The sequence below is a fragment of the Rhinolophus sinicus genome, linkage group LG11, assembly GCF_036562045.2.
Source record: "Rhinolophus sinicus isolate RSC01 linkage group LG11, ASM3656204v1, whole genome shotgun sequence".
Taxonomy (NCBI): Eukaryota; Metazoa; Chordata; class Mammalia; order Chiroptera; family Rhinolophidae; genus Rhinolophus; species Rhinolophus sinicus.
Window position 1 is genome coordinate 78672965 of NC_133760.1, and position 24639 is coordinate 78697603.

Genomic DNA, 24639 nt, shown 5'->3' on the forward strand with positions numbered 1-24639 from the left:
CAAAAAATCTGAAAATATTAATACATAAAGACACGTGTGCTCCAATGTTCATTGCAGCTTTGTTTACAGTGGCCAAGACATGGAAACAACCAAAATGTCCTTCGATAGATGAATGGATAAAGAAGTTGTGGGATATATACATAATGGAATACTATTCGGTGGTAAGAAAAGATGACATAGGACCGTTTGTGACAACATGGATGGATCTTGAGATTATAATGCTTAGCAAAATAAGTCAGACAGAAAAAGTAGAGAACCATATGATTTCACTGACATGTGGTATATAAACCGAAAACAACAAATGAACAAGATAAACAACTGAAAGAACAAAAACTCACAGACATAGAGAATAGTTTCGGGGTTACCAGAGTGTAAAGGGAGAGGGGGAAACAGGGTTCTAGAAGAGGGTAAACGGGATCTAATATATGGTGATGGAAAGAGAACTGATTCTGGGTGGTGAACACACAATGTGAGATATACATAATGTGTTACAGAATTGTGCACTTGAAATCTATGTAACTTTACTAACAATTGTCACCCCGATAAACTTTAATTTAAAGAAAAAAAAGTTTGTATAGAACGACAAAAGACCCCGAGTAGCCAAAGCAATCATGAGAGAAAAAGAACAAAGCTGGAGGTATCACACTCTCTGACTTCAAAGTATACTACAGGGTTACAATAAGCAAAATAGTATGTATTGGCAGAAAAACAGACACACAGATCAATGGAACAGAATTGAGAGCCCAGAAATAAACCTACCTGTATATGGGCAAGTAATTTTCAACAAAACAACCAGAAACTTACAATGGAGGAAACAATGCCTCTTCAATAAATGGTGCTGGGAAAAGAGCATGAAAAGAATGAAAGCAGACTGCTATTTGACATAATACACAAAAATTACCTTGAAATGGATCAAACACCTAAATATAAGACCTGAAACACTAAAATACATAGAAGAAAACGTAGGTACTAAACTTAAGGATCTTGGTCTAAGAGCGGCCTGACCCCGAAGGTAAGAGAAGTAAAAGCAAAAATAAATTAATGGGTCTACATCGAACTAAAAACCTTCTGCACAGCAAAAGAAACCATCAACAAAACATCTCCAATAAGAGGCTAATATCCAAAATATATAAAGAACTCATACAACTCAACAACAACAAAATAAACAAACCAATTAAAAATGGACAGAGGGCCTAAACAAACACTTTTCCCAAGAAGATATACATACGATCAACTGATATATGAAAAGATGCTCAATTTCACTAGCTATTACGGAAATCGAAATCAAAACCACAATGAGATAGCACCTCACAACTGTTAGTATTGATATTATCAATAAGATAAGAAATAACAAGTGCTGGAGAGGTTTTGGAAAAAAAGGAAGCTTCTACACTGCTGGTGGAAATGTAAATTGTTATGGCCACTAAGGAAAAGAGTATGGAGGTTTGTCAAAAAAATTAATAATAGAATTATCATATGACCCAGCAGTCCCTCTTCTGCTTAGCTAGCTGAAAACTTTGAAAACTTTTATCCATGACGATATGCGTACCCCTATGTTCACTGCAGCATTATTTACAGTGGCCAAGACATGGAAACCAAAGCGTCCTTAGATAGATGATTGGGCAAAGAAGATGTGGTACAGATACAGAATAGAACATTAGTCCACCATAAGAAGGGATGAAATAGTATCATCTGAAACATGGGTGGATCTTGAGAGTATCATGCCGAGCAAAATAAGTTAGACGGATAAGGATAGAACTATATGATTTCACTCATATGTGGGATATAAAACAGAAAGGAACAAACAAACTGACAGACACTGACAACAGTATGATGGTTACCAAAGAGGATGAGGGGAGGGAAGGATAAAGAGGGTAAAGGGGGTCAAATATATGGTGACAGAAGGAGACCAGACTTTGGGTTGTGAACCCACAATACCATATATAGGTGATGTATAACAGAATTGTACGCTTGAAACCTATATAATGTTATTAACCCATGTCACTCCAATAAGTTTAATTTTTTTTTTAAAGAAAGATTCCAAATATCTTGTACTTTCTTAGAAGAGTGCTCCCCTGAAAGATTCAATCAATGTTTATAGAATGAGTGAGTGGATAAATCAGTTACTCTGTTATCAGCTCAGGCCATGGTAGGTTGAAGAGGGTTTTGTTGATGAAGCTTGAAAGGAAAAGAAAAGGGAGGGAACTGGGGATGTTCCTTTAGGATATATAATTCATCAAACGAATTTTATTTGCACATCTTTGAAAATGAAATTTTGGCAGTATCTTTAGAATAGATTTGAACATTGTAAATGTAAGAAACTTTGATAGTGTTAATTGTTAATATAACACTATGATATAAATGTGTCATGGCATATAAGAAAAAATGATAATTGTCGACATGGCTCTGCAACAGGCAGGAAAAACAATAGTCATGTTACTTGGCAACAAGCTGAAGCAGCATCATTATCACCAAAGAGTCATGGAATTTCAGAATTGGAAAGGATCTTAAAGGTCATTCAGTCCAACATGAAGCTCGACAGATTCCCATCTAGCCTGTCTAACAATTTCTAATCATCATTACTTGTCACGGTTATATAGTTGAATAATCTTAGCAGTTAAAAGGCTCTTAAATCCAACAAAAGTCTAGCTCTTTAAAACTTCTCTTTGTCCCTGACTGAATACTCAAAATTTACACAAAATACATCTGCTCCTTAGGTGGAATATTATAAAGAAAACGGCACTGGCTGTGGTATCTGAGGATTTGGATTTGTGACACAAATCAGCCACTTATTATTTTACTCTTGGTCAAGTTATTTAACCTCTGAGCTTTATACATATATATGATAGGGCTGCTATGGGGATCTAAAGGATAATATATGTGATAGGGTTTTGCAAACTATAAGATGCTGTAAGGTACTATTTTTTTCATTTTGACAGTCTCTTGTATATAGAATATAGTTACTGTTTCTCTTCTCCAGGTGCAATCACAATTGTCTTCTGTAGTGTGATATGGTTTTGTGTAGAGGGCAAGACACACTTAACCTATTCTGACCAATACACTAACTTAAATCTCTCCATTTTTAAGAGCAAGGGCAAGTTATGAAAGGAATCTAAACCTTAAGAGAATTTAATCATACTCCTTTATAATATTACTCTGATAAATTATGCCTTTTTAAGTAGTATTGGAAAGCATAATTTTTAATGGTAAAAAGATTCTCCATAATTTTTGGCATATTTTGGGACACAGTTCGATTTCTCCATTAAACTTGAAAGTGGGCTTTTTAAAAATAATATTTTAATTTTTCTTTCAGAATGCTATGTCCTTAAGGATACTGCTCAATTATATTTAATTTTATCTTTCATTAATAGCACTACTTGTCTAATATCTCACCTTATACATGATTTACTAATCAACATGAAGGAAGGAAAAGAGGGATACACAACTTGTTCAGACCCAACCACGTGCCAGAAAACAGACTGAGTGCCTTGAGTTAAGTTGGGTATATTGCAGCAAACTCCAACCAATTCCTTTTGAAGAGATTTTTTAAGTTAACACAAATGGTATAATACCAGGTAATATTTAAGCCTTTGCTTTTCCAAACTTTTCTACTTGAAGTGGACCTTCTGGAAATTATTCGAAATGTTCCTGGATACTTGAAATTTCATCCACCCCCTCATTTGAAATACACTGCTTATCAGAGGGTAAGGGGGAAGAAGGGTGGTAGATAAGGGTAACCGGATCCAATATATTGTGATGGGAGGTGAACTGACTCTGGGTGGTGAGCACACAATGTGATATATAGATAATGTATCACAGAATTGTACACCTGCAATCTATGTAACTTTACTAACAATTGTCACCCCAATAAACTTTAATTTATATAAAACAGGAAAGAAATTCATAGCTTATATATATATATTTTAAGTTCTAATGATTATTTGGAATTTATAATAACAGTAAGAAAATTGGTATTTATCTACATACAATACTGTTTTTGAAATATCTGTGCTTAAAACTGTCGATCTACCAAAAATAGAAGAATCTGATTTGTGAAATTATTTTGAAAACACATACATTTTCTAGGTCATTAGTGGGAAAAACTTCCGTTTGAGGTACTCTTTTGGGAAATAACACCTTTTTTGAGAGGCTCTAGGAAGAGATCCTTATAAAGTCCTATTTTTCTGTTGTTAAATAAAGTGTTTTACTTTTCACAGCTCTCCACAATTAATTACGGCAAATCATGTAACAGACTGGGGAAATGCTGAACTCACATAACCCTGTGAGTTGTTGGTCTTTTCTCTGTGCCTACTACCTTCTGCCAGTGAAGGAAGAGTGAATTGTCTTATTGTAAATATGTGCCTCTCTTTTCATTCTCATTTAATTCAGAACCTAGGTGGGGAAAATGGATGATTATTGGGCTACTTAAGAGATACTTTCCCCCCAGAATAATGAAATTATCCAATGGGTCAACAGCAAGATTCAAAACAGTTTGTTTAAGAAACTATGTTATCTATTATAAAAGTATAATCCAGGTTTCAGCATAAATATTTTTGTAAACATCTTACATGACTTGGTGTGGATACTACCTACACTTGGAGAAAACACACCATTGCACATCACAGAACAGTGTGCTGAAGTACATTCTGTGTCACAAATATACACAGATATGCCCAGGTGCCCTGAGGCAGCCAGGGGGGCAGCAAGAGCCCCCAGGCCAACCAGCACCAGAACAAGTGAACCCTAAGTGCTGTCCCCAACCATCACTGTCTGGGCGTGTCATGGCGTGAATATAGGTGAGGCACTGCCAGAGTAGGAGCTGAATAAAAACGGGTAACTGGGCCTGCTGAATTACCTGCCAGCGGCGTGGCACATCCCTGGCTGGGAGGGAATGGGCTGTAGGTATAAAGTGATGGATTGCTTTACTGTGGGTTAGGTTAGAAAATTTTAGCACAGTTCATAAAGAAAGAAATACTCTGGCAATTCTCCTGTTTCCCAAAACAAGTAAGTCTCACTAGGCCCTCACTACTCACTGCGTGGAGATCAGGAAACTGGATCGCGAGGCACCCTCCAGACTCACGCCCACAGCAGAGTCAACCTCAATTGACAGAACACAGCTTTTTCTGGGCAGATATTTGTCCTTAGCACAGCATCACCTCTACTCAGGTTGCAATTATGTAAATACGAAATTATTTATAAAAATAATACAATTGAGTTCATTGTCTGCAGGGCTCTAGAAACCTAAGAATTGTTGGGAATTCAATTTATATTATTTCTGTGTGGAAGAAAAGCACAACAGAAGTCTGCAGGTTGACATGTCTGGAGCTCTTCATACATAAAGTGGTAATACAAGCTTGATTTCATGTTCTTAGGCCTCAGTTACTGTACCTGTTACTTGAGGATTACGAGCGCTGTTGTAAGAAAGGATGGGTTAAAAAGAGAAAAAGGAATACTTTAAAATACTGTAATACAAACGCAATGTTAAACAACGACTATTTTGCCTGAGGTATATTGGCAAAGAGTGTTTGCCTGGTCACTAAAAACTGAGTTGGGGATTCCAGCAACTTGTAGAGTAATTTCAGTGTAGCTAACATATAAAACGATAAGAAGTATAAGGAGAATGAGCATGAAATAATCACATACCGTAATCTAGAGGAATAAAAATTTTAGATTCATTTGACATATAAAAAGAAGTCTTATTATGTTTTATACCTGACAGACCTGGGCAGAAGCCATGCCTGGGGACAGAGGGGCAGCTCCCCCCAGATAGCCATTCTCAGTAAAGCCTCATAGTTAAGAGAAGAGAATGCAGAGCCTCAGCATTAATTCTTAATCTTTGGCAGGTCACTTAACTTTTCATTTCTTCAGCTCTCACATAAGAATAGGAACACCTACCAAAGAGTTGCTTTAGAAAATTAAGTAAGACATGTCAAGTATTTAAAGGAATGACTGTCCTGTCGTAAGTTCTAGAGTGTTAGCTGTTTTTATTATTCAGTACTACCACAACCCTTGCCTCCTCCACACACACACACACACACACACACACACACACACGTAGCCACACTAAGCAAATGCAGAAATGCTCACATTAACTCTTTAACACATCACTGAAGCCCACGTTTGGGTCACATTTCTTCAGTTTTTACCTAATGTCCTTTTCCTGTTCCTGGATTCCACCCAGGAAACCAGTTTGTCTCCTTAGGCTCTCTCCCACTGGGCAGCAGCAGTTTCTCAAAGTTACTTGTTTTTGGTGACTTTGACAGTTTATAGGTGGACTGGTCAGGTATTTTGTACCATGTCCCTCAACTGGGACCTGTCGGGTGTTTTTCTAATGATGCGATTGGGTTTATGGGTTTTGGGGGGAAGACCACAGATGTAAACTGCTCTTATCATCACATCATACCAAGAACACGTACTATGAACATGACAGACTACTACTGCTGTTGACCTTGACAATCTGGCTGAGCAGGGTTTGTTGGGTTTCTCTAACATAAAGTTACTCTTTCCCCACTTCCCGCATTGTGCTCTTTGGCAGAAAGTCACCAAGCACAGCCCAGAGCTAAGGAACAGGGAGTTATGCTTCACCTCCCCGAGAGTGGAGGTTCTGCACAAATGGGAATTCTTCTGTACAGGGAATGTCTATTTTCCCACTAATTTATTCAATGATTTACTTATGTTAAGTATGGTATGGACTTATATTGATATTTATTTTATACATTGTGTTGGTATTTGAACATTTCCTTATTTCCTGGCATTACAAGAGCTCCAGGTTCATCTTGTGCCTCGATCCAACAATAAGACCCATTTTTCCTATGAGCACCGATCTTACGGCTCATCTTACGGCTTAGAAACCAACATAGGGCGCTGTGCGTTATGCTGCTGCTCTGAGGCCCTCCCAACTGACAGAGCAAGGAAATAGATGTGTGTATACTAACCAATGTATAAACACCTTTTGTAAATATTTCTATATGTAACCATCTGCATCTGTATTCAAGTTTTTAGTAAGCTAAGTCTAAAGTCAATGTCTCCAACTCTAATCCATTACAACATGGGCTATTTTAGCCTCTTTCCCTGCTTATTTGTAAACTCTTAAGATAAACTTCTCATTAACACCTTGCCCCATTAAAATACTTGAAAATTAGACATTTTTTCACTAAAATTTCTTTAACTTCTTCAAGTGAAACTGAACTTTCACAATTAAATTTCAGCCAGGGTATAACTTAAGTAGAATTGAACAAAAGTCGAAAGTTTACAATGTAATGTATCCAATAGTCATACCAGGAACACCTGCCTTTGTGAGCACTTCAAGAACACAAGTTTATTAAAAATATGTCTCACTAATCATCTAAACTTAAGTAAAGAAAACATTAGGGCCTAAAAGTTCCTTCCTCATAATACTTGTCAAAGAGAGCCCAAAATGTATACTGTAACACTTTCAACAAGCCCAAGAAACCAATTTTCTCTAAATCTGAATGTTAGTCATTTATTTATAAATTCACTTTACAATAATGAATTAACCTATTTTTTAAACATGCCTTCAACTATCTTAATCTCTATTTCCTTATCCTTAAAACTTATACATAAGGCCCTCTACTATCCTCCTTAGGACACAAATATACTCATAACAAATGGAGATATGACTATCAAATAACAAATACGTCAGTACAAGTGTACTGTTATTTTATTAATTTTTATAATAAATCATAAATCTTGATGAAAGCCAAACTCATAAAACTCATTAAGTTTTTCAAGAACTCTTTTGTTTTCAAACCAAGAACTTAAAATTTATAAATGAGGTTCACAACCCTCTGCATTTTCAGAGGACATGAACCAGTTGTTCAGGTTTTTAAGTATGTGACCGTGTACAATCTCTAAGGAACCACAGGATCTCTGATTCACTAAGGAATGATGCTGTGGTTGTGACAGAAAACACTGTGTGAAGATCTTTAGCCTCGACTGTAGTAATAAAGACATAACCAAATGAGACTGCACGAATAATTCATTATAACAGTTTGATGTTATTTCTAGTGTTATTTTTAAATGTTCTTTTTTTTCCTGATGGCTAGCTTACATCCATTTACCTAAATGTCCTTACAATTCTTAGAAGACAATCTGAGGCCCATTTCCTCAAAAAAGGAAACAATATCCTCGAAAGGCTATTACCCAATTTTTAGAAGCAGTAGAATTCACCATCTTGAAAACGTTTTATTAAGGAAAAGCTAACTTTTATTATATTTATAATATTTTACTATACAAAAATATTTTATTAACACTGTTTAAACATAATCAAATTTTAGGTTATACTATACTACCTTCTATTCAAACTGTCAATTTCTGAAATTATTAATTCTGAAAATAAAATGAAGCTAAAAATTGAGACTATAAATCAATCATTTCAAGCTAGCAAACCTTAAATGGTGAAGTGCAGTTGTCCAGTGGGTTAAGCTAGCACTGGCATCAGTATGTAGTAGTTCTTCAGAAATACAATACACAGAAAATGAAACAGAAATTACTATTCTAGGATAATGAGAGTGAGGGCAGACAGAAGTATAGAGAATGTGGCATGTTTAATACATTGGTTAAGGTACCGTCACCTTAACCTATAGCACCTTAACCTATAGTACCAAACCTTGATGGCCCGGTTTCTTATGTCAGTCCTGAATTGTGTTATGTCATTGGTAGTTGTATCTTGTTTGGAGTTTTACACTGAGAAAGAAGACGGGGATATTAGGTATATGAAAGGTAATCAAGTAAAATGTTGTGAAAAAGTCCTAATTACCTATAAAATTTCTTAAATACATATCATGGCACCTAACCATCAGTGATTGAAACAGGATAACAGAGGTTCACACTTACTTCATGAGTGTTATGTGGAGGAGAGCCATGCAAACCCATGGCACTGCCAGCGTTTTGTAGGTTGAATAACATAGATTTTGCAGATAATCAACTTTTCAAATCAGAGGCAGATTTAAAACATCACAGATTTCTCTTTGATTTAATATATAACACCACTTGGGTCACTGAATCAACTGCTTCATATTTTTAAATATCAAATCTACTTTCAATTTACATTTACCAATAAGCTATATGTATTAGATATCTATATATTTCTCTTATATATTTTTCACCTAAGTTAGTAAAAATGTATTTCTCTCTCTTGAGACTTACTTTTAGAAAATGAAAGTGTGAAAGAAGCTGAGCCGGTAGTGAATATATATTCTAAAACCTATACTGTTCATAATAACAAAGACAAAATCCATAACACACCTTGCATAGCCGACAGCAATGAAAACAGCACCTTGTTTTGTTATTCTGGTTCCACTCAGCTTTTCTTTATCTTCTTTTAAAAAAATTTGTCTTTATCTACAAAATAGACTTCATTCGTAAGTTGAAAAAAATGACACTGACGATCAGAAGCGCAAGATTAAAATGCTTTTCACAAAGTTAAATTTCCAGTTGGTCATCGAATCAGCAGCAAAATGAGAAGCAATAATATTTGATTCTGCGGAAATCATTAAAATATGTATTCATTGCTAAAGGGATCAGATATTTGTATAACTTTTCTGGAAAGAAAGCTGGCAATGTTCTGCATGTTTTACTCCACAATTCTACTTCTAGAAATATGCCAGAATGAAATATTCAACAACTGGACAGAAATACATGCACAAAAGTGTTTATAACTTTATTTATAATCATGAAGAACTGAAAGCAATCTAACATGGAAAGAATCAAGTAACTGTGGTGTATGTTTTAATAGTGTGTTCATATGATGGTCATTCAATGATACTTAGAGTTTTATTTGAGATCAGAAATGTTTATGGTATGTTAAGAAAAGCATTAAAGTGTGTGGTTTAGGGGAAAGACTTCTAGAATAGTGGTACGAGAGACTAGGAGATGACTCTTACTAGGAAAGACATTTATTAATCTGGTCAAAATTAGCAAAGACAGTTGTTCAAAGTCTCTATCAAGTAATGGAAAGAAGTGTAACAACAAGGAAACTTTTATTCAACAAAATCTACAAAAGCTCAGTAAGAACAGGGGGGTTATGGCTAGGGCCTCCTACCATCTTCCTCAGTTCTCTCTCAGAAGAGCTGGCCACTGAATATCAGGGTTCACCTTCCCCGGCTTCGAGGAGGGTTCTGGAACAGTGAATGTTGGCGGTCTCCTTTTCCATAGCTCTGTGCTGCGGACACCAGTTATGTGACGGCAGCTGGGTGGGGGTGCCAGCTTACCCATCCCCATTCCCTCTGGGTAGGGAAGGTCTTTGAGGGGCAGTTGTGATGAGAGCAGGCCCACCCATGCCCAGCTCTGTACTGAGTAGCAGCTCCCAAAGAGTAGTAAAAACACTTCTCATTTCTAAGAAGCTAGATAACAAGCAATTTCTTAACTCATAAGTGAAAAGAAGAAGGGACAAATGGCAAGAGATGGGGCTGGACAGAGAGGCATGAAGATACAGATTTTTTAAATTCCATACTAAAAAATATGTTTTGCTTCTTAAACGTTAGAAGCCATAGAAAAAGTCTAGCAAGGAGAATGGCATTAGTGGATTTATGTATGGAATGATTATTCTGAAAATAGAATAAAAATTGGTGGGACAAGTGAGGATAGAGGGAAAGTAAGAAATCTGGTGGGAGGCCACTGGACTTATGAACTAGAGAAAAGGCAGTAGATAAAAAGAATAGAGACCACGAAAGATATTCATCAGTGATCACGTAATTTATTTTCCTAAGAGGTGTCCCGGAGAATGAGAAGGGCACACTCCTAGTTACTCTGGGACAGACATACACTGGGGCTGGTCAGCTTACACTGTGAGGTACTCATCCTGCCAGAACTCGATAAAGAAGTGGTCAGAGGTGCCCTCTTTTGGTGATCTTACAGGCCTCACAGTTTCCAATAACACCTATATGCTAACTTACAAGTGTTTCTCTACAGCTCACATCTCTGCTCCAAACTCCAGGCTCTTAGACCCAATTGCCTACTAAATATCGCAATCAGCTAACAGATCTCTCAAACATGTCCAAACCTGAATTTGGTGTTCTTCCCCAGAACCTATTCCCTCTATGGTCTTCCTCAACTCAGAAAAAAGAAACACCATCCTATCAGTTTTCAGGTCAAAAACCTTGTGCCAATACTTACTCCTCTCTTGGCCTCAAACAACCACATTGAATCTACCAGGGAATCTTATTGGCTAACCCTTCAAAATATCCAGAATTCGATCACTTCTCATCACCTCCACTACTACTACTACTCTTGTTCAAGCTACTACCATTTCTCCTTTGGATTCTTGCAATAAATCCCTACCTGGTTTCATCCTTGCTCCCTTCTCTGCCTTCACCCCTACCTCTCTACAGGCTATTTTCAACACAGCTGCCAGAGAGACTTCCAGAGCTAAACCATCAGCGTTACTCTTCTATTCAATGACCTAGAGTAGTCCACAAGGTTCTCTGTCTCTCAGGCCCCAATTCTGTCTCCTACCAACTGCCCTGCTTGTCCTGCACCAGCCACCCTGGCCTGTTGCCCATTTCTCATACCACTTCCTCTGCCATAGTGAGCTTTCCTTTCAGATCACACCATAGCTCTTCCCTTTACCTCTGTCAGACCTTTGCACAAATGTCACCTTTCAATGAAGTCTTCTTGACCATCCTATTTGAAATTGCCAACCCTATCCACTGCCTGCCCCCCCCACACACTGCCCCCCCACCACACACACACAAAATCTCTCTTTTTTATTCTATTGTTCTCCATGGCATTTACCATCATCTCACAATCCTTATCTTTTACTGATTCATTTTACTGTTGGCTTCATCTCATGAGCCTATAGCCTACATAAGAGGAGGGATTTTGCGTGTTTTGTTTTCTGCTGTATCCTCAGTGCCTGGAGTGCATAAGAAGAAGCAGTGAATGAACGACTGAATGAAAGAAGAAGGGTTCAAGGATGTTTCCAAGCTTCTGGCTTATGCAACTAAGTGGATGATGATGTCAAGACAAAGACCAAAGAAAATTAGGAAAATCAGGATTATGTTCTTTAAAAATAAGATAAAACCATATATTATTTTATAGAAATGTCAACTTTATTGATGTTAATACATTTTAATAGGTAATTATAAGGAAAGCAAGGATAATTTTGGTCATGGTGAGTGATGATTTAATATTAGTTTATTGAAGCCAATGAAAATTAAAATATTTCCTTTTCTGAGAAGACATACTATAAAGCCTGACATCTTCATAGTCATACTATCCACAAAAACTTTCAAGTTTTATTTTAGAAGCTAATGAGTTTATTTTCCACATATAAGTCATAAAAATATTTACGATGCCTCTCCACCTAGTCCCATCTGCAGGTATTGATACTGCTGACAAGTGACCATCGACACAGTTACAGAAGAGGACAGTTCAATGCCCCTGAGTGAATGTCATCTGTCCTCCCCTGCACAATGCACACGGCTCTGGAGAATTTTTCAATATCAGTCTTTATAAGAACATGTTTATGGATGCTTATTTCAAGAACCTCAAAGTAGGCAGGTTTTTAATACGCCTCTATTTAAGAGTAAAAGGGAAAGTCCTCAGTTTTATGATCACCTTGGCAATTTTTGTTTGAAACTACAAAATTATTCTTTTCCTTTTTGTATTATCTTTGATAGCAAACTCTACCGATGCAGTTAAAATATTCCAGGGAAGTGAGTGACATAAGAAAATCACTTAACACTGTCCCAAGGCCTTTTCCAAAGAGGTCACTTAGATGTTGTTTTCGAAGTGTGTGTGTGTGCGTGTGTGTGTGTACGTGTATGTGTGCGTGTGTGCACACACTCCCACCATTTTGAAGGGGGGCATTAATGAAGTAGTAAAATTAAGAGTAATTTCCATTTCTAAAGGGTCAGACAAAATAAAGATCTTCCCAATTTAGTACGCATAATACTTGGACTCCACCAAGTATACTTTGTAGAGTACTGAAGCAAATGGAATATTCTATACTGATGGGGATAATTAGAGTATAAGAGCTTCACAGACTAGAAATTCTAACACAGCTTTATCAAAAGCTGTCACTCTACCTCAGCCTGACAGTTAACAACATATGATCTGGTAAACAGATACTTTCACACAGAACAAAAGTGCCATCAAAGGCCAAAACTGTCAACACAAATTCCATTCTTACAAGAGAAATACTACATAAACTGTTGATTACCTCTGGTTGTTTTAACCAGCATGGAGGTTGTCATGGAAACACTGTTGCGAAGTTCACAGTGATGAAATACAAATACTTCCAGTTTAATTACTATTAGGTTTAGCATACCCGAGTTTATTTATACTCAGTGTACATTATGATAAAACGTACTAGAAATAAAGCTTATAATGATCTAGCACAACAATGCCAACATTTCCTTTTAAAAATTAAATGAAAATGTTTCCCAGAAAAAAATAAATTCCCAACTTTTTTCATATACCTACTCTCATCTCTTTGTATTTTGTGTCTAGTATATTGGTTTATGAAAGTATTTTTGTATTTTTACTTTAATAGACTGTGATTTACAAAACTACCTACATCACACACTAAAAAATCAACACAAAAATATATTAAAGTAAAAATCTCAGAATGGCAGAAATTTAAATATTCTAAGTAACCTTTTCATACCAATATTATTCAATTATTAACATTTAGCTAGGAATTTTGTTTTGTTTTGTGGTGATAAAATAGTAGGGATGGTTTGCCCAGACACTTTCTTTTTCTTAATCCTGTTTCCTTAAAAAAAAAAAAAAAAAAAAGGAAAAGGAAAGAGAATCTACAGAAATGCTGAGGAAAAAAAACATTAAATGCAAGTGGATGAAATAATGAGTTCATGAAATCCAATTAAACATATACACAGATAAATAAAGGAAATTAGATCAATTAAAAGCAAACCTTTCTGGTGTATTCTAGAGAGAGATTTTCTAAAAGTTTAAACAGTTTATTTTTGTTGTTTTTCCTCAAGAAAAGTATTATTATTATATTTTACTACATTTTAATGACATCCAAACATATACTTAGGCTAAAAAATAATTTTTAAAAGTTTTTATTAAATGCCTAATACGTGTTCAAAAGCAAAATAATTACTAAGTAGAATACAAAAGAATAAGATAGTCCCTACTTTGGCAAAGCTTAAATTCTATAGTTAATGACAGAAAAGTGAAAGTATGTAAAGCAATGACAGAACAACACAGAAGAGAATACAGTTAGGGTTAAATGGTGAAGTTCAGCCTCTACTGTACTGCTAAGCAGTAGTAACAGAGGATCGGACAGGCACAAGCACAGGAAAAGTAGGATGATGTGACTTGCAGTTATGTATTGTCAAATTAAAAGGTACTTACTTAAAATATTCCAAAAACACACATATGGGTAGTACAGGTACAATTTTACTATAATTTTGTAAAAACATATTTTTTTAGTCACAACTTACTTAACAGTCAAAATAAGGTCTGCCATATGGCATTGACTCAAAGTCGTCCAGTGGATAAAATACTGAGATTTGCAATACCACTTCAATATCCAATAATCAGTGTGTGTGATTATGGGAAAGATACACAAACAAGTTGGTATCAACTGTGTCTCCAGGTCCCAATAAACTGCAAGTAACACATGCAAGATAATAATAGTATCCTGGTTCACTATAAAATATAGGGCTTACAGTTCAAACCTTTGAATTTTAGTCCGGGGTTTTGCACTAAGTATCTGTTTAAACTGTGACAATTCGCATATTTCTATAAGGCTCAATTAAGAATGCTGGGCTGTGTTAGTCCTAAAATGACTTCTTGCTCTATATTCTAACATACTCCACTTCCTCCCCATTTTCCTGAATGGAAAGCACAAATGAGAGTGGAAGATGTGAGATCTCCAACACAACCAAGACAGAAGGGAAAAAGGTTCTGTCAGCGAGACATCTAAGGTATCTCAGACAAAACAAAGAGTGTTTTGGTTTTTTGTTTGTTTGTTTGTTTGTTGTTTTATCATCCTAATAATACATGGAGAGGATGAAAAGGAACATAAGACTAAAATTTCTAAGAAGAAGGAAGCCATTTCAGAATACTAGAGAGTCTTTAACATTATGATTCTATATTTGGTTGTTTAAAAATTCTGCATTTCCCCAGAGGACGTTTAACTGTTTTCATCATCAGAAAGCATTTATTGAACGTCTAATTGTAAGAAGTGCTACACAAAAGGATGTACATAGTCATGGTCCCTGAGTCCCTAGGGCTTTTTAAATCGAGATCAAAAAACACTGAAATGGACATGTTCAGGGCCATACAGATGGGAGACTAAATATATTTAACCAAGAAAGTTTTCTAAATTCCATTTTTGGAGTGCTGATCCCAGACTAGGGAGTAATTTGAGGGTAAAAAGAAACTTTCAGAGCTAAATAGAAAGTAAAATTTTAACAATAAATTTAAGAGAATATTTGCACTGAAAATATAAGAAAGGCCAAGTCTAAGAATCTGCTTCATAAACAAGAGATGAATCACTGTAGGTGGAGAAAGAAACTGTACACGGATCGACTTAATAGTAGTTGATATTTGAACCAGAGGTGGTGGCCTGAAGAGGAATCCCCTGCTCATGATGACTATTCTGCTCATTTTGGGGTAATATTGGACCATGATCAACCATGGATGGTTAAGTTAACTGGAGGAGGAGAAATGCAGCACTTAGGACTTGAAGGAAATTTCTTAGGTTTGGTTCCACACTAACATTGCGGTATTTTACTGTCTCTGGTGGTAAAACAAAAATGACTCGGCATAGCCTTATACTTTTAAGGGATTTAAGGAACCAAACAAGAGAGTTTACCACATGCAGTTTTCTGATCATTATTCAAACCAACTTAATCATTCACCCAGTGGCCTGTCCCTAGCATTCCATCATACGCAGATACCTATGACATGTACCTGTCAATTTCCATTGCCAAAACCAGCTTTAAATTTTATATCGTTACTATTTTGTTACTCATATTTAACAAGAATTATGTTCATTTTATTTATTTTACTTTCGAGTACTGACTACAAACATGCAGCTATTGTGATACATCAAATAAGGAATACTCTGGAAAGGGGTAAGGGAAATAGGGAGGAGAAATCATGATTTTAAATTCTTTTTAAATCATGATAAAGTTATAAATTACAAATGATCTCATGACAGAACATCTCCGAACACAACCTCCACTGATCTCTATGCAGTTGGAAGAAAGCAAGGAATATTTTAGATACAATTCAAAAACTGGAAAACATCTGTCCTTTGCATGTTCTACCTTGTTGACAATCACTTCTTTCTATTTCATCAATCCAGTGCCTTCTTAGTCTTTTTATATTCTCTGGATATTAAAAAAGGAAAAGCTCTGATGTCATTTGAAATTGTTCACTGACAAGTAAAATTAATAGCTGATGAGTTTACTCCTTCTGTATTTTCCATCTTTTATGTATCATTATAGAACAGGTCTATCCCCCCCAAAGGAAATTTTAGGCATTGCAAGAGACAGACTCTAAAGAAGCCCCAATGCCTCCCCTTCCTGGTATTTATACCCTTACATGAGTGTGAGAAATACCTGTGACAAGCTTTTAAGAAACTGGGTACAGAAGAAGTGATGGGATACCATCACCCCAATTATGTCAGATCAGACTGTAATGCCCATCTTGCTGGCAGGCTCTGTACTGGCCCCCTCCTCTGCTGACTCTAATAAAATGGGCTTTCCTAGGGTGAGACCTACACGGCAAGAGACTGAAGCCAGCAGCCAATCAACAGCCAGCAAGAAACTGAGGCTCTCCATCCAACAATCCACATGAAATTGGATCCCACCAAAAACCACACACAGTTTGAAGTGGATCCTTTCCCAGTTGAATCTTCAGGTAAGATGGCAGCCCTAACTGACACTGTGACTGCGACTTGGAAGTGACCCTGACGTACAGTACCCAAATGAGCCACGCCCAGATTTCTGACCTGAAGAAACAATGAGATAATAAATGCGCTGCGCTAAGCCACTGTTTATGGTAATTTGTTAATCCATAATATTAATAGACAACTGAAACGGCATCAACAAAAAAGTAAAAAGATTTGGGAAAAGAGAATTAAAAGCATCTAACAGACCTACGTAAGGGTAAATCAGAGAATTATTTTGGTCTCTCATTTCAAGATGACATGGGTAGGGAGACATGGCCAGTCAGGTCTTCCTCCACACAGCTTCCTATTCAAGCAGACTAATCCAGGGTAAAACAATTGCTATCTGAATACAATGCAGCTGCTAAAGTGCTAGACTTAGGAGCTCTCACTGCAAAATTATCTGTGTCTGTTTATAACCATGCTATTCTAAAAGTCTGTCAGTTATTTCACCTTCGCACATGCCCATATGTCACTATAAGACTGTATAGGTTACTATACTATTTCATGATGACTACCAGTAGTTTTAGTTCTAAACCCAACACCTAAGTCAAAATAATATTCCAATAACATCAATTAAGGGAGAAAAAATTATAAAGCCTTCTGTATTTTCACATTTTATGAACATGAAATTATAAGAGTGGTACATGCTAATCTCACTATGTATTTACACACACACATCTGTACAGACCACATACATATACACGTACACATCAAGTCCTATTTACAAGGTGTGCTATTACACTTTGAATATTCACATAAATAAACTGATCAGGCATTATTCAAAATTCAAAATTCAGGTCAGGTGTCATCTATCCCATATTTATTTCCTGAAGCTCAAATTAGAATAGGACATTCTCACAGGCTGCTGATTTTCTAATAGAACTTAATTTATTTGGTCTTGCATTTTACTTAGCTACTTACACATGTATCTCTCCCATTATATTTTAAGCTCCTCTGTCCTCTTCATCTTTAAGTCCCCCATGTACCTACCACAGTACCTTCCTTGCATGCAGGTTTTTAAAGGGATTCATATGAAATTCAAATGAACCGTTATTTCTTTGTATTAATCTCACTAAAGAAAGGTAACATTCTTCCCTAGAACCAAATTTATTTTGCTTGATATGTACACCTTTTATAGTACATATAAATGAGTATTTTGTGAACTAAGGATAACAGTGTGATGGGCATGTACCCAGGCTGACATGTTATCAATCTGAGACCACGAGAGGCAACCCTTCTATTGGAAATTGTACTCTAAAATTAAAAATGGCTGGGCTTTGTTTGTGTCAGGGGGCAGTTTAATGGGGAGGAGAGCAGGAATCCTGATTCACTGAACATTGGGGATCCAAGCTATAGTGAGGATTTGAAATCCAGCAACGTCAGATAACATGGAGAAAATTTCTAGAGGATTAGGCTTCTCAAGGGATTTTGAAGATCTTTGAATTCTCCACAGCCATCAGTATTTCCTCTCCTGAAAACTTCTAGGCCTAGAAGCCCAGGTTCCTGGAAGCCACCACTATGGGTTCACATTTCAGATTAACTTGCATTACATGAGCTGTGATCCAAGTCCAGAAGAGAAGATTCACACTCTACTTAAGTATGGAGTTATTTAAGAAGACAGAAAAATATTGTGTAGTCATTGAGTTGCTATTCATTCGCGTACTAAATATGCAGATGCATTTCTTACTTTTAAAATACTGAATAAATTAAATTATCTTTGCATCAATGGGCTATATAATAAAATGCAAATATGAGAGCCATTCATTCATACATTTATTCAAAGTTTAATTCCATGTTAGATATAAGGCAATGTGATTGATGGTTTAAAAAAATTAAATACTGGATCATACATATTTAGTGACTTGCCAAAGGCTGAGTCTGTGATTCCATGGTTGAAGTCAGTAGTGGTCATGAGCATGGAATTAGGAATTAGACCTGGGTCCGAGTTCTGATTTCCCTGATTATCAGTTGTACATCACTGGGTGAGTTATTTTAATGTTTATATCCTTGTTTCATAACCCATAAATTATATTCCACATAAAATTGTGGTGAGAATTAAAGTAATCATGAATTGTAGAAATTGTCACAGTTCTTGCACATACTCAACATATAAGAAAAAAGACGGCAATGGTGATGACAATGATGGTGGAAATAATGGAAGAGGAGGAGGAGGAGGAGAAAGTTACAATGACGGACAAGGAAAAGGAGAAGAAGGAGAAAAAGAATAAGAGGAGGAAAACGTATCCTATTTTAAAGCTGCTTTTAACAGGCCAACCATACGATTAGCTCACTGCCAAATAAATGTACTGCTTGGTCTTGGACAAAGACAGATAAAACATATCCTTAACCATGCAGATCTCAAGGTCTATTGGAAAGCAGATCTGTTAACAATAGATTGTATCATGTTATAATGCAGAATAAAATCAGTCCTTTGGGAGTTTAAAAAAGGCAACACATCAGTGCAACTCAATAAGGAATAAATCTCCAGATACTACAAGAAACCCCAGAAATCTGGCATTTATCCCCAAAAAGAATTTGTATTAGAAAACTAAATTACAGGATGATTTTAACAAAATCATCATGTTTTGATTGTCATGGTTAGAATACAAGTAAATCACTTTTAATATGCTAACTGTTATAGTACCACCTTTCAAATGTAGAGATTGGCATGTATAGCATTTATGAAAATGACCCTAGGTTATTTAATAATACAACACAATTATGTTTGTAGGTAGAAGTGAGGAAGGATAGACTGTGTTATGCAATTCCCAGTATTTTTTTTCCTCATAAACCTATTTACTCCCTAGAGCCAAATAATATATCAATAACTACTTTGTGGTTAGAGGCTATGTTTACATTATGCAAATTTTACAGGCGAACACACACGGATAAAAATGGAAAAGAAGCCCATAAAGAAAAGTCAAAAATATTTTGACAAATCAGCTGCTAAGCATGTATGCTCATTTTGTGAATTCTCCCATAATTCCATATAGAAGACTAATTTCATATTGTCAACAAATCTTTTAATGTATGTAAACTTCCCTGAAGCATGAATTCTGCTATAATGTCAAAAATCTGTTTAATAAGAAAACGGTGAGATCCAATTTGGCAGAGTAGATAAACACTGTGCCTGCGTCCTTCCATGAACACATTAAAATTACAACTAAATTACAGAACAATCAACCAGGAGAACCATCTGAAGTCTAGCTGAACAGAAGTCCTATAACTAAAAATATATGGAAGAAGCCACTTTAAGACTAGTAAGAGGGGAGAAGACGCAGAATGGGCCAGAAACCTCCCTGTGGCAGTTGAGACTCAGGAAGGATATCTCGACCACAGAGGTTCCCCCTGGAAGAGTGAGAAACCCCAGCCCCATTCCTGCCTCCCCAGCCCAGAGTACTGGTGCTGGGAAGAGGAGCCCCCACGACATCTGGCTGTGAAAACCAGTGAGGATTCCGACCATCTGGGTGGGTCAGAAGGCTGTAGGATAACCAGACTTCCTCTTAAACAACCCACACACAGACTCACTTACTCATAGACACTCACCCTGGGCTCCATGGAGGGACGGTGACGTGGGAGGCAGCAAAGGCATATGGGGGAGAGACTACGGCATGTGGCTTCAAGACAAGGGCTGGAGGACAGTCACTATTATTGCTGTGTGGGATCCTTCTCCCATGCAGCTTGCAGGCAGGCATCATCTTTCCTGTGTAGAGCCCGCCCCCTCATGGAAAAATCTGAATCTGACTGGCCTGGAGCTTAGCTGGGCCCCACCCCACCTAATTCCACCAACACAGGAGGCACTTTCTTGTGAGCAGCCAGCCTCGACCACATTGTACTACTTCCTGAAAAACCATTGAACTCCAGTAGGCCCCAGATGGGTAGCAACTGGCCTTGGTGTGCTCTGAGACTTTTGCTGAGTAGCTCCAGGCTCCACTGGCACCAAACTAGAATTTACATTAACCTGGTGACCACAACTCTTCTAACTCTAGTGACTCCCTGAGACCCTGCCTCACCCAACTTGTGTACCTCACACTGCTCTATCAGCGGCTGAAGCTTAAGGGAGCTGGCAGGTGGCAGCAGGCCTCAGGGTGTCCTGGGTTTTTTGTGGAGCTAACACAGGCCCGGGACTGGTGACAGATGTTCTCGGTTCACAGCGTGGCCTTTCCCATGTGCCTCCAGGTTTACCACAGGCAGCAAACAGCTGCAGATCACTTTGTAGCTCCTGCCAACTACTCTGCGGCCAGTCACAGGCAGTGACTGACCTGGGCCTGAACCAGAGCCCCTCCCAAGAAGCCCCAGAAACAACATACTTGGAGGTTGCCTTCGAGTACAGCAGAGCACCACCCAATTAGCCCCACAAGAGGCACACACAATGGGCAGTCCCAACAGGCACCAGAGCCCGCTGGGGCAAATCCCACTCAGTGGAATACGCTATCCACACAGCGGCCTGTAAACTGTGGAGGTGGCCAAACCCCACTGCCTGTCAGACTAAGGGTCAGTCCCACCCAGTGATGTGCCAATAGCAATCAAGGCTCAACTATAACAGGGGGGCACACACAACCCAACAAGAGACACTCCTGGAGCACCCAGAGCAGATGACCAGAGAGACTGTGCCAGGGCCCCACAGGGCACATACTATATAAGGCCACCCGGCCAAGACTGGGAGACACAGCAGATCTACCTAATACATACAAACAAACACAGGGAGGCAGCCAAAATGAGGAAACAAAGAAATACATCCTAAATGAAAGAACAGGAGAAAACTCCAGAAAAAGATCTAAATGAAATGAAGGCAAGCAACCTATCAGAGACAGAGTTCAAAACACTGGTTATGAGGATACTCAAGGAACTTAGTGAGAACTTCAACAAAGAGGTAGTAAGCATATAAAGGACATAGAAACCATAAAAAAGAACCAGTCAGAAGTGAAGAATACAGTAACTGAAATGAAGAATGGAGTAAAAGGAATCAACAACAGACTAGATGAAGCAGAGGATCAAATCAGTCATTTGGAAGACAAGGCAGCAGAAAACACCCATTCAGGCAGCAAACGGAAAAAGGAATATAAAAAAATTAAAATAGTTTAAGGGGCCTCTGGGACAATATCAAGCACATAACATTTATATCATAGGGGTACCAGAAGGAGAGGAGAGAAAGGGATTGAGAACCTATTTGAAGTAACCATGACTGAAAACTTTCCTAACTGACAAAGGAAATAGACATACAAGCCCAGGAAGCACAGAGAGTCCCAAACAAGATGAACCCAAACAAACCTACACCAAGACACATCATAATTAAAATGCTAAAGGTTAAAGACAAAGACAATCCTTTTCTTATGGCAGAATAGTATTCCATTGTGTATATATACCACATCATCTTTATCCAATCATCTATCACAGGACACTTTGGTTGTTTCCATGTCTTGGCCACCATGAATAAAGTTGCAATGAACATTGGAGCACATATATCTTTAAGGATAAATGTTTTCAGATTTTTTTGGTAGATATCCACGAGAGGGATTGCTGGGTCATATGGTAATTCTATTCTTAATTTTTTGAGGAACCTCCACACTCCCTTCCATAGTGGCTGCACCAGTCTGCATTCCCACCAACAGTGTATGAGGGTTCTTTTTTCTCCACAGCCTCTCCAACACTTATTATTTGTCTTGTTGATGGACACAAAACATGATATATAGATGATGTATTACAGAACTGTATACCTGAAACCTATGTAACTTTACTAACAATGGTCACCCCAATAAACTTTAATGAATTAAAAAAAAAAAAAAAAAAACACCACAAAGAGAATCTTAAAAGCAGCAAAAGAAAGGCAACTAGTAACTTATAAGGGAGACCCCATAAGATTGTCAGCTGATTTCTCAACACAAACTTTGCTGGCTAGAAGAGATTGGCACAAAATATTCAATGTGATGAAAAGCAAGGACCTACAACCAAGATTACTCAGCAAGGCTGTCATTAAAAATCAAAGGACAGATAAAGAACTTCCCAGATATGAAAAAGCTAAAGGAGTTCATCACCTCCAAATCTGTATTACAAAAAATGATAGAGGATCTTCTTTAAGAAAGAATAAAAATCCGAATTATGAATAAAAGGGCAATTAACTACACATCTATCAACAATTACTTTCAATGTCAATGAATTAAATGCTCCAATTAAAAGACATAGCAGGGCTGAATGTATAAGAAAACAAAACCCTTGCATGTGCTGCCTTCAAGAGACTCACTTCATATTGAAACACACACAGTCTGAAAGTTAAGGGATGAAAAAAGATATTTCATGAAAATGGGAACAAACAAACAAAAAAAAGCTGGGGTAGCAACAGTTGTATCAGACAAAACAGATTTTAAAACAAAGTCCATAAGAAGAGACAAAGAACGACCCAATAATCCCACTTCAGGGTATTTATCTGAAGAAACACAAAACGCCTACTTCAAGAGAAAATGTGCATCCATATGTTCATTGCAGCAGTGTTTACAATGGCCAAGATGTGGAGGCAGCCTGGGTGTCCGTCAATGGATGAATAGATAAAGAGGAGGCGGTACATATACACGATGGAATATTGCTCGGCCAGGTAAAGGAATGGGTTCTTGCCATCTGCAGTGGCATGGATGGACCTGGAGGGTGCTGTGTTGAGTGGAGCATATCAGACAGAGAGAGGTAGATGCAATGTGATTTCTCTTATATGTGGAATCTAAAGAACAAAATTAACAAACAAAACAAAAACAGACTCATAGATACAGACATTTTAATGGTTGCCAGATTAGAGGGGTGTTGGCAGTGGGTGAGAAAAGGTAATGGGATTACGAAGAACAAATTGGTAGTTACAAAATAATCATAGGGATGTAAAGGACAGGGAATATAGTCAATAATATGGTAATAGTTAGGTATAGTGCCAGGTGGGTACTAGTCAGCGGGATCACTTCTTATGTCTAACCACTATGCTGTACACCTGCAATTAATGTAGCATTGAATGTCAACTCTAATTGCAAAATTAAAAGGGGTGGTGGTGAAAGGGATTAAGAGGTTCAGATTTCCAGGTAAGGTATAAAATAAATTAGCTGTGGGTGTGTAATGTACAGCATGGGGGAATATAGTCAAGAATATTGTGATAGCATAGTACAGTGACAGATGGTTGCTGGACTTATAGTGATCATTTCTTTAGGTACATAAATGTTGAAAAACTATGGTGTACCCCCAAACTAATATGATATTTTATATTAGCTATATTTTTAATAAAAATCATTAAAAAAGAAAATGGTACATATGGTAAAACACTCAAATATTTTATGATGCGTTTTTAAAATGTTCTACAAATATCTGTGTACTTAGAATAAACACATGAATTTCGCCAAACTTTTATATTCCATACTGAATATTTTGATTGTTCACAAAGCTTAGATAAGTAACATTTATAATGCATAAATGTATAATATGTAACTAGTTACACGGAACCAGATGATGTTCAAATAATCTACTGACAAATTAGCAAACACCACACTATAAATCAATCTGTAATGATAAAACATACTTTTTCTAATTTAAACATATTTTATTAAATAAGTGATACATTTATATTTGGCTTTTCCATATTGGTACTCTCATTACCCGTTTTTTTTTAAAAAATTCAACATTTTATTATTATGTACTATATGTAGTTGACCACATAAAAAGTGGCAAAACATTACAAATATGTTTATCATAAAATTTGTAGTGACTTGTTAATTTCT

The 24639-nt window shown here is 37.0% G+C and overlaps 1 protein-coding gene across 12 annotated transcripts in view; it reads right to left on the reverse strand.

Annotated features, from left to right (window-relative positions):
* FOXP2 (forkhead box P2) overlaps nucleotides 1–24639 on the reverse strand; it is a 610938-nt gene that overhangs the window by 553288 nt on the left and 33011 nt on the right. The window lies entirely within an intron of this gene.